At 50.5% G+C, this 11,887-nt stretch overlaps 1 long non-coding RNA gene and 1 pseudogene across 2 annotated transcripts; both read right to left on the bottom strand.

The window, feature by feature from the left end:
- Window positions 1-396: 396 nt before the first annotated feature.
- On the bottom strand, window positions 397-3,573 carry Yju2-ps1 (YJU2 splicing factor, pseudogene 1; annotated as a pseudogene).
- Window positions 3,574-4,758: 1,185 nt separating this feature from the next.
- Window positions 4,759-10,044, bottom strand: LOC120094635 (uncharacterized). Of its 2 annotated transcripts, XR_015629425.1 has the most exons (3): window positions 9,936-10,023; window positions 7,439-7,708; window positions 4,759-5,175 (listed from the first exon to the last, which is right to left on the bottom strand). It is a non-coding gene; the product is annotated as an uncharacterized LOC120094635 (long non-coding RNA). The 2 variants fall into 2 exon arrangements; XR_015629424.1 differs by lacking the exon at window positions 4,759-5,175 and having other exon boundaries at window positions 6,513-7,708; window positions 9,936-10,044.
- Window positions 10,045-11,887: the final 1,843 nt, after the last annotated feature.

The following is an 11,887-nucleotide window of genomic DNA, read 5'->3' as shown; positions in this document are numbered from 1 at the left end:
CTGTCTTAGGGTTTTACTGCTGTGAACAGACACCATGACCAAGGCAACTCTTTTTTTTTTTTTCTTTTTCTTTTTCTCGGAGCTGGGGACCGAACCCAGGGCCTTGTGTCTGCTAGGCAAGCGCTCTACCACTGAGCTAAGTCCCCAACCACAAGGCAACTTTTATAAGGATAACATTTAACTGGGGCTGCCTTACAGGTTCAGAAGTTCAATCCATTATCCCCTTTCCCAGGTCAGACAGTGTTCAAATCTGTGGCAGGAAGATTAAGGCCAAGAAGCTCCACGAAACTCAAGAGCTGAAAGAGTGGACCAGGCTGTCTGTCCTGAGGTGCCTGGGACATTGCTTCTCCACACCCTGCCAGGACCCATGGTGGAATTGGTCCAGAGGCCTTTGCTGAAGGTGTTTGATTCCACCTCCTCCTCATTACTTGGGTCTATGATGCCATGGTGGGCATCACTGATGCTCAGCCGTCACTGTCCTGGCTGTCCCCACATACACCCAGCTGGCTCCGGGAGGAGGCGTAGGGCTGGGTGTAGGTCTGGCCGCCTTCCTGCTCTCATGGGCACCAGCGGTGGGCTCCGGGACCTGCTCTGAGCCCCCATTGGCTTACGTCTTTACCTTCTTCGGTACAACCAAGCCTGCCAACTGTGCCTTGTTGCACACAGCCTCCGCCTTCCTCTTGGTCTTTGGTACCTCATCAAGGATGGCTGTTGTGTTGGGTCTGGCAGCTGCCTATGGTCGGGAAGGTGGAGCCTCATCCTCTGGGTCCGGGTGCTCCAGAAGCCTTCGATGGCGACCCTCTTACAGTAAGGCCACTGTCTCACGCCCATCTTCCTCTTGCTGCTGTTGCCACTGCTCCTGAGACAGGCGGTGTTGCAACAGCATGGCCTCGGAAGTCCACGGGCATCTGCTGCTGGTTCAGGCCTTCCAGCACGTCCATCTCCAGTTTAGAGCCCTTTGTACGGTTCTCTAGGACCTTCGTGGGGGGTGTTCAGTTCCTCACTCTCTCGCTCCTTCTGCACACGCTTCTCCTCCTCCTCCAGAAGCTTCGCGGCCTGGAAGTTGCGAGTGGCTGGCTCCGTGCTCCACGGTATAGTCCGTGTTCTCTGGGTCTGTCTTGAAGGTGATCTCGGCCAATCAGCACGTGCTCTTGCTGTAGAATGGGAAGATCGGCAGGCTCAGGTGTGCCTCATCCCGCACTATTTCCTTTCGTGCATTGAACTTCTTCCCCTTGTAGATGTATTCTCCACATGTCTTACACCTCATGTTGAAGGGGGCAATCAGCCGCACCACATACTGCCAGTCCTGGGGTAGCTTGAGTTTCGGGATCTTCGATGGGTCAAAGTCAGGTGGATGGTATTTGTTTAAAACTTTCCGTTCGGATATCTTTGCTTCCTGTTCAACGAACACGCATAGAAGTCGTTCTCTTAGTCCTCATGGAGTTTCTCGGATCACGGTAACTCTGCTTCGTCTGCAGTAACTAATGGGCAGCTGTGAGTGAAAGTCCAAGGATCTGGCAGTTGCTCAGTCCCACAAGGCAAGCAGGCAAAGAAGAGTCTTCCTTCTTCCAACGTCCTTATGTAGAAAGTGTGGCCCAGATTAAAGGTGTGTGCTACCACGCCTGGACCTGGGACTTGCTTTGTCCAATATGAACTCAGAGATCTCCTTGCCTCAGTCTCCTGGGTTTCATAGCCACTATGCCTCAAGATCTCCATGCCAAGGTCCAGGTCAGATACTCAGGATCACAGGTGAGCCTTCCAATTCTGGATTGCAGTTCAAGCTGACAGCCAGGAATCAGCTACTACAGGGACCTACCCTACAAAGTACAAACAACAGAGGAAGGGAGGGAGGGAGGAAGCACAATACAGAGGCCACACAAATCTGGCCTTTGTTTCAGCCTCTGCTCTGCCTGGGCCCCAACCCAGCGAGACCAAAGGACCAGGATTATGAGGCAGACACAGGGGCAAGCTTACCTCTGCTTTTCCTCTGCCCCATGGAGGGTGAGGACTTGCTTGTACTTCAAGTCCTGCAAGCTGGGCACCCCTTCTGAGCCACCCGGGACAGTTGATCCTACTCTGACTTTGCACCACATCCATCAGCTGTCCTTGGAGCAACTGTCAGCACCCTGGCAGAGGTGAGGGTGTTGGGGGTGGGGGTGGGGGACAGGCCCTAATCACCAGGGCAACCACAGGCTCCTTCCTATGGCGCTTCTCTCCATCCTTTGCTGCTGCTCCATTCAAGAATCCCCTTGCTCTGACTTTGAGACAATGAAGGCTGGGAAATGGATCGTCTTCGAGGTCGTCTTCGTCCTCAGCCTGCACCCCAAAACCCTCAGAGCAACAGGAACCTGGAGGTGTCCATTTGGAACAGAACTTCTAGCCTGAGTTGTTCCTCAGTGGATCTCCCTTTGGGTCACTTCAAATGGCCTGGACGTTAAAGGCTGGTGCACGTTGAGGCTCCACAGAAGCCTTTACCTGGGACAATGGGAGGATGGCTCCTTGAACCTAAGACTTTGAGAAGGCTTGTAAGCCAGTTCTCCAGAAACCTTTGCTCAGTGTCTCAGCGATGAATAGCCCTCCCCGCCCCCTCTAGACAGAAAGGGTTTCCCCTTAAAAGACACAATGATGATTTGAATTCTTCTAAAATGCACTGGGAGAGGTGCATTTGCTGCCGGTGACATAAGCAGTCTGTGATTTAAGACAGTGCTGGGGGCAAGAACAGAGCTCAGCCTTGACAAAATGATGCCTGTTAACTGCAGCCTGAAGCCCCTGCTGGAGGAGACTCCACAGGTACAGCGACGTTGCCAGGGCCAGGGAGAGGTGTGCTGACCGAGGTGGGAGTTGTATCTGAGGTGCTTCACCTGCTTAGGAAAACAAATGGTTTCCACGCTCCTGGCTCCGGCTTTTACCTGTAACCAATTACTGTGCTAACTCTGCCTAATTCTTCAAGTTGTTCCAAAGGGAGACTCCAATGTCTGATTGCCAGCATCCTTCCATGCATTCTGGGGACCAGAGTCAGGCCCTTAGGCTTGCCTGGCAAGCACTTTACGGACCCATCCCCTGTCCAGATTGTGTGTCATTAGAGAATGGACTATAGTCATATGTCTACACAGTCTGCCTCTTTCCGGTCAGTGCCAGATTCATTTTTGAACACGATAGAAGCCTCCTAATGCACCCAACAAATGTCCTCCCTCAGTCCTAAAAGCTCTGCCTTCCCTCAGAGGCCACAGCCCTTCCTTGACTCACCAGCTTGCTCTGCCTCACGCTCTGGCAAGCGTCTGGTTGATCTCATTACCAGGGTTGGGACCCCCTCAGTCTTTCACACCAGCTGCATCCCCACAGCCAGGGATCAGGACTGACTCACAAACAGGAGGATGTCTGGGCAGATCTGACCCTCCCTCAGACAACTGGCAGGACTGGAGACCCTGCCTGCCCTTGGTTTTGGATCAGGTTTTGGTTTTATATCAGGCATTCACAGGCTGTCAGAAGGCTTAAAGAGAGGGGCAGGTGCCTAAACAATACAGTGAAAACCCACCCACCTAGCAATCCTTCAGAAGTGCTCATTGCCGGCATCACACCCTAGAGCCAGACCAAGGGAGGAAGACCCTTGGGGTTCATCATCCCCAATTTCAAGCGGATGATGTCTGTGAAATTGTCCTAGGAGGTTTTCCGGCTCCTGTGGGGGCACTGTATCTTAACCAACCATTGGCTGGCAGTTCACAAAAGATCTTAATCCGCTGGTAGATCCCTGGTGGTTTGAATAGGTTTGGCCTCCATAGAGTCATGCGTTTGAATGCTTGGCCCACAGGGAGGGGCACTAATTAGAAGGTGTGGCCTTATTTGGAGTAGGTGTGGCCTTGTTGGAGGAAGTGTGTCTCTGTGAGGGTGGGCTCTGAGTTTTCCTATGCTTAAGCTCCACCCTGTGTGAAACCAGAGTTTTTTCCATGCCCGCCTGCAGAAGACAGTCTGCTGGCTGCCTTCAGGTCAAAATGTAGAGCTCTTGGCTTCTCCAGCACCAAGTCTGCCTGCGAGCCACCACACTTCCCACCATCATGGCAATAATGAATTAAACCTCTTAACTGTAAGCCAGCCTCAACTAAATGCTTTTCTTTATACGAGTTGTCATGGTCATGGTGTCTCTTCACAGCAACAAAACCCTAGGCTTAATCCATTGTCATGGTGGGAAGCATGGCGGCATGCAGGCAGACATAGAGCTGGAAGAGAAGCTGAGAGTTCTACATCTGGATCCACAGGCAGCAGGAAGTGGCTGTGAGCAATCAGGCCTGGCTTGAGGTTCTGAAACCTCAAAACCCATCCTCCACTACAAGGCCACACCTCCTAACAGTGCCACTCCCTGTGGACTGTGGAAGCCATTTTTATTCAAACCATCACACTGCCTTAGAATGCTCTGACCTTACCCCATGAGCTCCTTCACCCCAACGCTACCCAAGAATTCCTTCTGGAACTTACTACTACCCTCCCATCCCCCAGCCCCACTCATGGGCAGTCAGTCTTCAGGGAAACCAGAACAGTTCTGCTGTATGAAAATGTCAGGGTAAGAGACTAAAGAGACAGCTCAGAGGTTAAGACTTCCCTTCCAGAAGGCCAGGGTTTGATTCCCAGCACCTGCATATCAGCTCATAAGCACCTAGGACTCCAGTTCTAGGGGATCCCGTGCCCTCTTCTGACCTCCAAGGGCACCAGACAAGCATGTGTACACAGACAAACATGTAGGCAAAACACTTACACATAAAATTATTTGTTTGTTCATTTATTTATTGTTACTGTTTATTTATTTAATAAAAAGAAATGTACCCAACCACAAAGACTCATTTAAGGAGGAGGAGGAAATGGAGGAGAAAGAGGAGGAGGAAGAGGAGGAAGAGGAGGAAGAGGGAGGAGAAGAAATGATATTAGGGTCACAGTTTCACATGGCCAAAGCCTCGTCACGAAGGAGAAGGAAATCTCAGGGTTGAGCCCACAGTGTGGAGCCCAGGGCGAGCCCAGACAGTGGACAGGAACCGAAGGCTCCCGAATCCATTTGAACCGCCACACTCTCATCCCCTGGCCCCTGACCAGTCTCTTCTGCCATGTGGACTCTGCCTCTTATTCCGTTTATTCCTCAGGGACTCGGGGGGAATCGATGAAATACGAAATCGAATGCCTGTGAAGCTTCTGCAATGAGAGGTCAGACAGCTTGTCTGCTCGCCTGTGCATGTCAAATGACTTTGGGGGTTTTTATGTGGGTCTGAAGTTCGGGGTTTGTAGAAAAAAAAATACAGCACATTTCATAGCATAATTATGGAATTTTCTCTGCAGAAGCACATGGTCTGCACAGCCCTGAAATGTTTTGACAGCTCAGCCCACTAGATGCTTATCCCTCTGCCCGAGTCCCCCTACACACACACACACACACACACACACACACACACACACACACTCCAACTGCCACCCTGCCCCAGGCATCAGCTGCTGGAGCCTCATTTCTGAATCGGCCTCATCCTGTCCTGCTGTGGGGAGACGCATTGCCCATTAGCACCGCTGCTCTTAAGACACATTTGAAGGGCCAGTTTCTTGCTCTCCTTTCTTTCGGAATCTGCAACAACCAAGATTCCACCACCTAGCACGGTAACTTTTACCCAGAGCGATGCAAGCTTTCACTCCACCAGGATCAGGTCCATATGCACCAGGGCAGCCCTGAGGAGACGGGGATGGTCAGACACCTTCCACATCAGTGCTCCATCCGCACTGCACCACACTCTTCTCTGTGGTGCTATCTTTCTTTGCTCTCAGGGCCTCGTGGATTACCCACGTGAGGGATTCCTCCCTCCTGACAGCTACCACGGCCCAGCTGACACTGTTCTTTCTCCCTGTCTGCTTTTTCCTCCCCGGGTTCAAGTCTCCTCCCCCAAGACATCAGCACTAACCAGCTAAGAGAATGCTGAGCCCCAAGGTCTTTCCTTTCCTTAAAGCCACCCTAAGACAGACAGCACGCGGTCACGCAGCCCTGAAATGTTTTGACAGCTCAGCCCACTGAATTCTACCCCAAGCAGCCGGAGGTTAGCTTCATGCATCTCTCTCCGTGCCAAGCCCAACGTGATAGAAACACAAGTAAGACTCTAAGAAGGGCGTGCAGACTCCTTATGGTGGCCCAAGAGGAAACAGGCCAGGGCCCCTGCACGCAGCCCTCCCGGAAAGCAATTCTTTGCTCTAGGGATTCCTGTCGGAGACTGAGGGCTGTGAAAAAGGGGCAGGATTCTGACCCTGGGGCATGACTGTGGTGCCTTTTGCATCCTCCACTCTCTGTGTCCCAGCTTCTCCCTGTTCCATTTGCTCTCCCGGAAACGCAGACGCCACCAGTCAGATCACCCACGACAAGCCAGGAGAGAGCCGGGTGTTAGATCTGAGAGAATGTAGGATCTGCAGAGACCCTGGTTGACGGAGTACTGACAGAGCTTATAAGACAAACGCACAAGATGTGGTTCACCTCTTCATAGATGGGATGCAAAGAATGGATACTGAGTTTTTATTTTAAATCAATCTCTCTCTCTCTCTCTCTCTCTCTCTCTCTCTCTCTCTCTCTCTCTCTCTCTGTGTGTGTGGGTTTTCATGTCAGAGGACAACCTCGGGTGTCAGTCCTCTCCTTCTACATTGTTTTGAGACAAGATTACTCCTCACTTAGAAGTAATTTCAGGAGGTGACTGTTTAAAGGAGGATGCCCAGGCCCCTGAGGCCCCACCCCACCCTATCCCCCACCCCCATGCCCCCACTCCCCACTGCAGGCCACCAGATTCAGCTCTCAGGTCAAGGTCTTAGCATCATAGAGGAACCGTGGGAGGTAACCTCTCATTTACGTTGTATGTAGCTGGCCATTGGTTCACACCTGCATCACTCCAGGTTGCAACCGGTCTCCAGGGACAGGATGCTCAGGGGCTCAAGGTCCCCAGCCTGCTGTCCCCATCGGAAGGCTTGTGCCTGTAACCCCAGCATTGAACACACAGGAAGCTCCTCCACGTTCACTGGCCCGTCATCCTTGTCAAAAGAGAGAGCTTTGTGCTCACTGAAACACCCTGGGCCAAGGCAAGACTGTGGAGAGTAACAGAGAAGGCCCTCACGTCTGGCTCAGCCTGGATGCTCAGCCTGGATTTTCACCGTGGCCATCCTGTTCCAGACTTGTGTCTGCCAAGTAAGCCACCCAGAATGTATTGACTCAAAACAGAGATGGGTTCTTCTTTCTCGTGAAACTGTGAATAGATTGGACTCCGCTGAGTGGCTTAGCTGGGATCATTTGGTGGCTGCCCTCCATTTGAGAGTTCCGTTGAAACGGGAGAAATGTCCAAAATAGACTCCTTCAGCGCCTCCTTCCGGTGCCCCACATTATCTAGGCATCAAGCTTGATGGGCAGGTTCTAAGACAAGCCTATCCTGGAAGCACTTACCAAGGGCCTGCGAGTTTCAGGCTGGCTGACATCCCATTGGCTAAAGAAAACTAAGCATCCAATCCCAGAGTCAGTGTGGGAGGGGCCACGGGAAAGTGTGGATCCTGGGGGCTGTAGTTCTCGTTGAACACCACAAATATCCATTATAGCCGCTGGAGAAGAGTTAGGATAGCCTGGGCTACCCTCCATGCTCCCGGGGATCTCGAAGACAGGGCAGGTTTCTCAGCAGATAGCATCTCCCAAAGGAGCCGCCTCCTTCTTCGGCATCTCCTAGAGGTGAGGAGGAAGTCAAGCCACCTGCTTTCAAGACTGGGGGAAGCCTCTCAAGTCCCTTCATAATGACAACCGCCAAACAGAGGTCTCCCCTCAAAGAGGTTAATAAATCATTATTCTAAAGTCAAGTAAAAGTGACCATGGTCTGGGGACAGAGACCTAGGTTAGCCCACTCGCCCGGTGTTCCTACATGGACACAGAACTGTGACGTTCTTGTAGTAATAGGACAGAAAGTCTTAAGTCACATCGGAGACGCACTTTACAGCCAAGTAGGGCAAACCTCTGCTAGTGTCTGATGACACTAACTTCTGGGTTGGTGGAAGTTAGTGCTCTGCTAAGTTAATACCTTTCAAAGGAAACAACAACAAAACTAGTGTTCTGTTTGTTCATCCCAAATGCCCACAACCCTGTTGGGTCAGGTACAGAGAAAGGCTATCCGAGTCTAGTAAGAGCTAAAGATGACTCAGGATAATTGGGTAGGGACTTGCAACATTCCAACCTCTACCCGATCACTGACGTCCTATTATCAATTCATCAACCTTCAGTGTGAAGAAGCAGCTTTGTCCTTCGAAACATTCAAGTTGTTTCATCTCCTGGAGGCAAAGGAGAGCTTTCTCCTTTTGTTCATTCATTCATTCATATTCATTCACTAAATGTAGGTAGGTGTTAGGCAACCCTTTCTACCAGCTCTAAAAACTCAAGTGTCTTCTCCCCTCTGTGCTTCAGCGTCCCAGGGAAGCCACAGAGTCCCACAATGATTAAGAGTACAGACTCCGAAAGCAGGTGGCTTGGCCTCAGCCCCCAGGTACCACACAGCAGCTCTGCAAACACAGGCACCTGCCAGCCTTCTTGAGCTTCCTTCCAAGGTCTGAGTTCCCCTGAGAAAGACATCACCTCATCCGTGGAAAGTACTCCGTGGAGCAGAGCCTGGTGTAAAGTAAGCACCAGGCAAACATGGCTAGGGTTACTCATGGTGAATCCTTAAATTTAAAAAGCAACAACAACTCTTGGGGGTTCAGGGGGCAGCAAGATGACTCAGCAGTCATGGGTACTTGCCGCCAAGCCTGACAACCTGAGTTCAGTCCCCGAGATCCATATGATTGACGGTAAGGACTGAGTCCCCCAAGTTATCCTCTGGCCTTCACAGACACACCAGGGCACACGTGTGCACACACACGCAATAAACAACCATACAATAAACAGGGGCTGGAGAGATTGCTCAGTGGTTAGAGCACCGACTGCTCTTCCAGAGGTCCTGAGTTCAATTCCCAGCAACTGCATGGTGGCTCACAACCATCTGTAATGGAATTCAATGCCCTCTTCTGGTGTGTCTGAAGAGAGCACCAGTGTATTCACATAAAAAATAAATCTTAATATATTATATATTTTTTTAGAGAATTGTTTTTTCAGATATCAAAACTAACAAAAACTGTGCAATAAGCAGCAAGCCAACCTACAGTATATAAAAATAAAAATGAAATGAACTCCCTCTCAAGATCCCACAATGCCAAAAGTATTCCAACCGCCTGACAGGTACAGCAGTTTACTCTGAAACCTACACTCAGGCCCATTCTTTGCTTTGCCAAAGAAGCCTCAGCCTATCAATACTGTGACCTTCTAGTGACAACAACAATTGGTTTGTCAAGAAGGTCGTGAATGCTGACCTTTGCTGTCTGTGTGTCCCTGTGTAGCTATCCCTTACTGTGGGGAGCAGTAAGGCTGCAATGAATGCCTCCCACAGGACCCCAACTGTGACCTCTCCAGTCACTCTCAGAGTCCAGGTACCTTCCTTGCGACTGCAACTATGATGGAAATCCACCCGTGTCTTTCACACCCTTTCCTGCTTCTCCTACCCCCAGGATTGAGCTCATCTTCATCTGTAGCAGGCACTCCCATCCAATGGCTGGACTCTGATCTCTACACGTCTGTCCCAAGGCTGTTCACACGTAGCCCTGACTAACTCTTCCTCACCATCTGCTAGCCACACCTTCACTTGGGAATTTCAGAGGCTCGGCACTGGCTGTGAATTCGCCTACTAGATGGTTGTGGGTGTTCCTGTTTCTTCTCCACACACCAGGGCTCTAACTGGGAACCCCAGTCATTCCCTCTCTTCCCACGGTCTCTGCTAGCCGGCAAACCTTAGGAAGGGACCCTGAACCCCTCTCACTCACAACCATGTTCGTTTGTACACATCCATCAAGTGGTTATCCAGCTTTCTCCTCACCTGACAGCACATGGTAGAGCCTTGGAGAGATGCTCAACGGAATAGTACATCGATTCCCCGACCCTAATACAATGCAGGCCCTTATCTCCTCACTTGGAAAAGCCCTTGTTGCTAGGAAACTCTGTGACTGCCGACATAGGAACTGAATTCCTGAACTGGGGAAGCATGATGACATCACCCAGTCAGACAGATTCTGAGCAAGAATGAGAAGTCAGCTCCTACAGAATTCCTCTTTTTAACCTCCTAAGTTACGGAGCTCTCCCTGAGGATTCCGGATCACGCCCCCTTAAATGGCTCCCAAAGGTATTAGCGCTACCAGCATTTTTTTTTTCAAATTCCCATAAAGCAAGCTGAACTATCGGCCACTGCCTATGCAAAGACCTCAACCACGTGTTTACTTTCCTGAACTGTAAAAAGTTTATAGGGGACCGGGCTTTTCGGCCAGTGCCCTAGTCAGAATTGCTGCTATATTCCACAGAAGACAGAGAGTCTGTCTTCCCTTCTCCAGTAGGGAGAGTACAGAACATGGGACTAGACAACTAGAACTGTGAGCTCACAGCGGGAAGGAAGATGGCAAGGATCTGTGAGCTGTGAGATATGCAGCAGTCGGAATGTCCAAAGGCGCATGCCCGTGTTCTCTCCCTGGTGAGATCTCTGACTTCGAGGCAGCTTTATGAACAGGAGGCCACTGAAGTATCAGAGCTGGTCTCCACTGAAGTCTACTCTCAGACATAGATCCTGTATCCTAGAAAGTGAGGCCATTGAAACTGATGCGGAAACAAGTGGGCGGAGGGAGATTGCGATGCTCAATCCATCCACCCCCTCATCTCTAACCCGCCCAGTGTTTCACGAGAAGCAGGAGCCAGCAAGAACCAGGACACGATCCGAGACACAGTGTATTTATATTAATAAGTTTTCTCGCTGCTCTGACCAAATGCCCCATACAAACAATTTAAAGGAGGAAGGATTTATTGGGACTCACGGTTGGAGAGGATACAACCCTCTAATTGGTGGAGAGGTATGGGGAACACCATCCATGGTGGGGGGAAAGTTGTGGCTCTGCTTCTGTGATGGTTTGAATGAAAAATGCCCCGCACGCATACCTGAACACTCGATCTTCAATTGCTGGCACTCTTCAGGGAAGGTTATGGAACCTTTAGGAGATGCACATTTGCCGAAGGAAGTAAGTCGCTGGGTGTGGCTTTAAGGTTTACATCCTGGCCCCACTTCCAGCTCCCTGTCTCTGTTTCCAGTATGCTGACGGAATGCCCTTGCCAGCTTCCTGCCAGGCTCCTCGATGCCATGGTGTGCCCACCAGCATGGACTGGAGCCTTCCGAAACCATGAGCTGAGCTAAAAAGGTCCCCTTCCCCAAGTTGCCTCTGGTCATGGGATTTCATCACAGCCTCAGTAAAGCAATGCTATTGGCTATATCCAGGTAGGGCAGGAAGTAGGGCTATGCTACAAACATCAAGTCCCGCCCCCTAGCGACCTACTTCCTCCTAGTAGGCCTCATCTTTAAAGGTTGTAAGCTGTGTGAGCTACCCACCCAGGGTCTCAGGTTCCCCCTCTGTAAAATAAAGACAGCAGAGCCTGCCTCACAAAATGTATAAAACAAAAAGTCAGCACAATTTAGTTTCCGAACAGAAAAACTAACCAACATAACACACTTAAGACTATAAGGAAGAACCTATACCAAAATATAAGTAATGTTTTAAAGAATCTAAATTTCTGAGACAGATTAGAAGGACCTACCTCTCCCAGGGATACTGAGGCAGGAGGTGTGTGTGTGTGTGTGTGTGTGCACGTGTGCACGTGTATGTACATGTATCTGTGCACACATGCTCAGGTGTGGGAGAATGTGAATATGTGTGTATGTATGTGCATGTGTGCATAACTCTTCAAGTGGGGAAGAATGTGCACGTGTGTGCATGTGTGCATATGTGTTCACAT

This window comes from Rattus norvegicus, chromosome 9 (assembly GCF_021556685.1).
Source record: "Rattus norvegicus strain SHRSP/BbbUtx chromosome 9, alternate assembly SHRSP_T2T, whole genome shotgun sequence".
Taxonomy (NCBI): domain Eukaryota; kingdom Metazoa; phylum Chordata; class Mammalia; order Rodentia; family Muridae; genus Rattus; species Rattus norvegicus.
The sequence above is the reverse complement of the archived record's forward strand: the minus strand, read 5'-3'. Positions and strand labels throughout refer to the sequence as shown.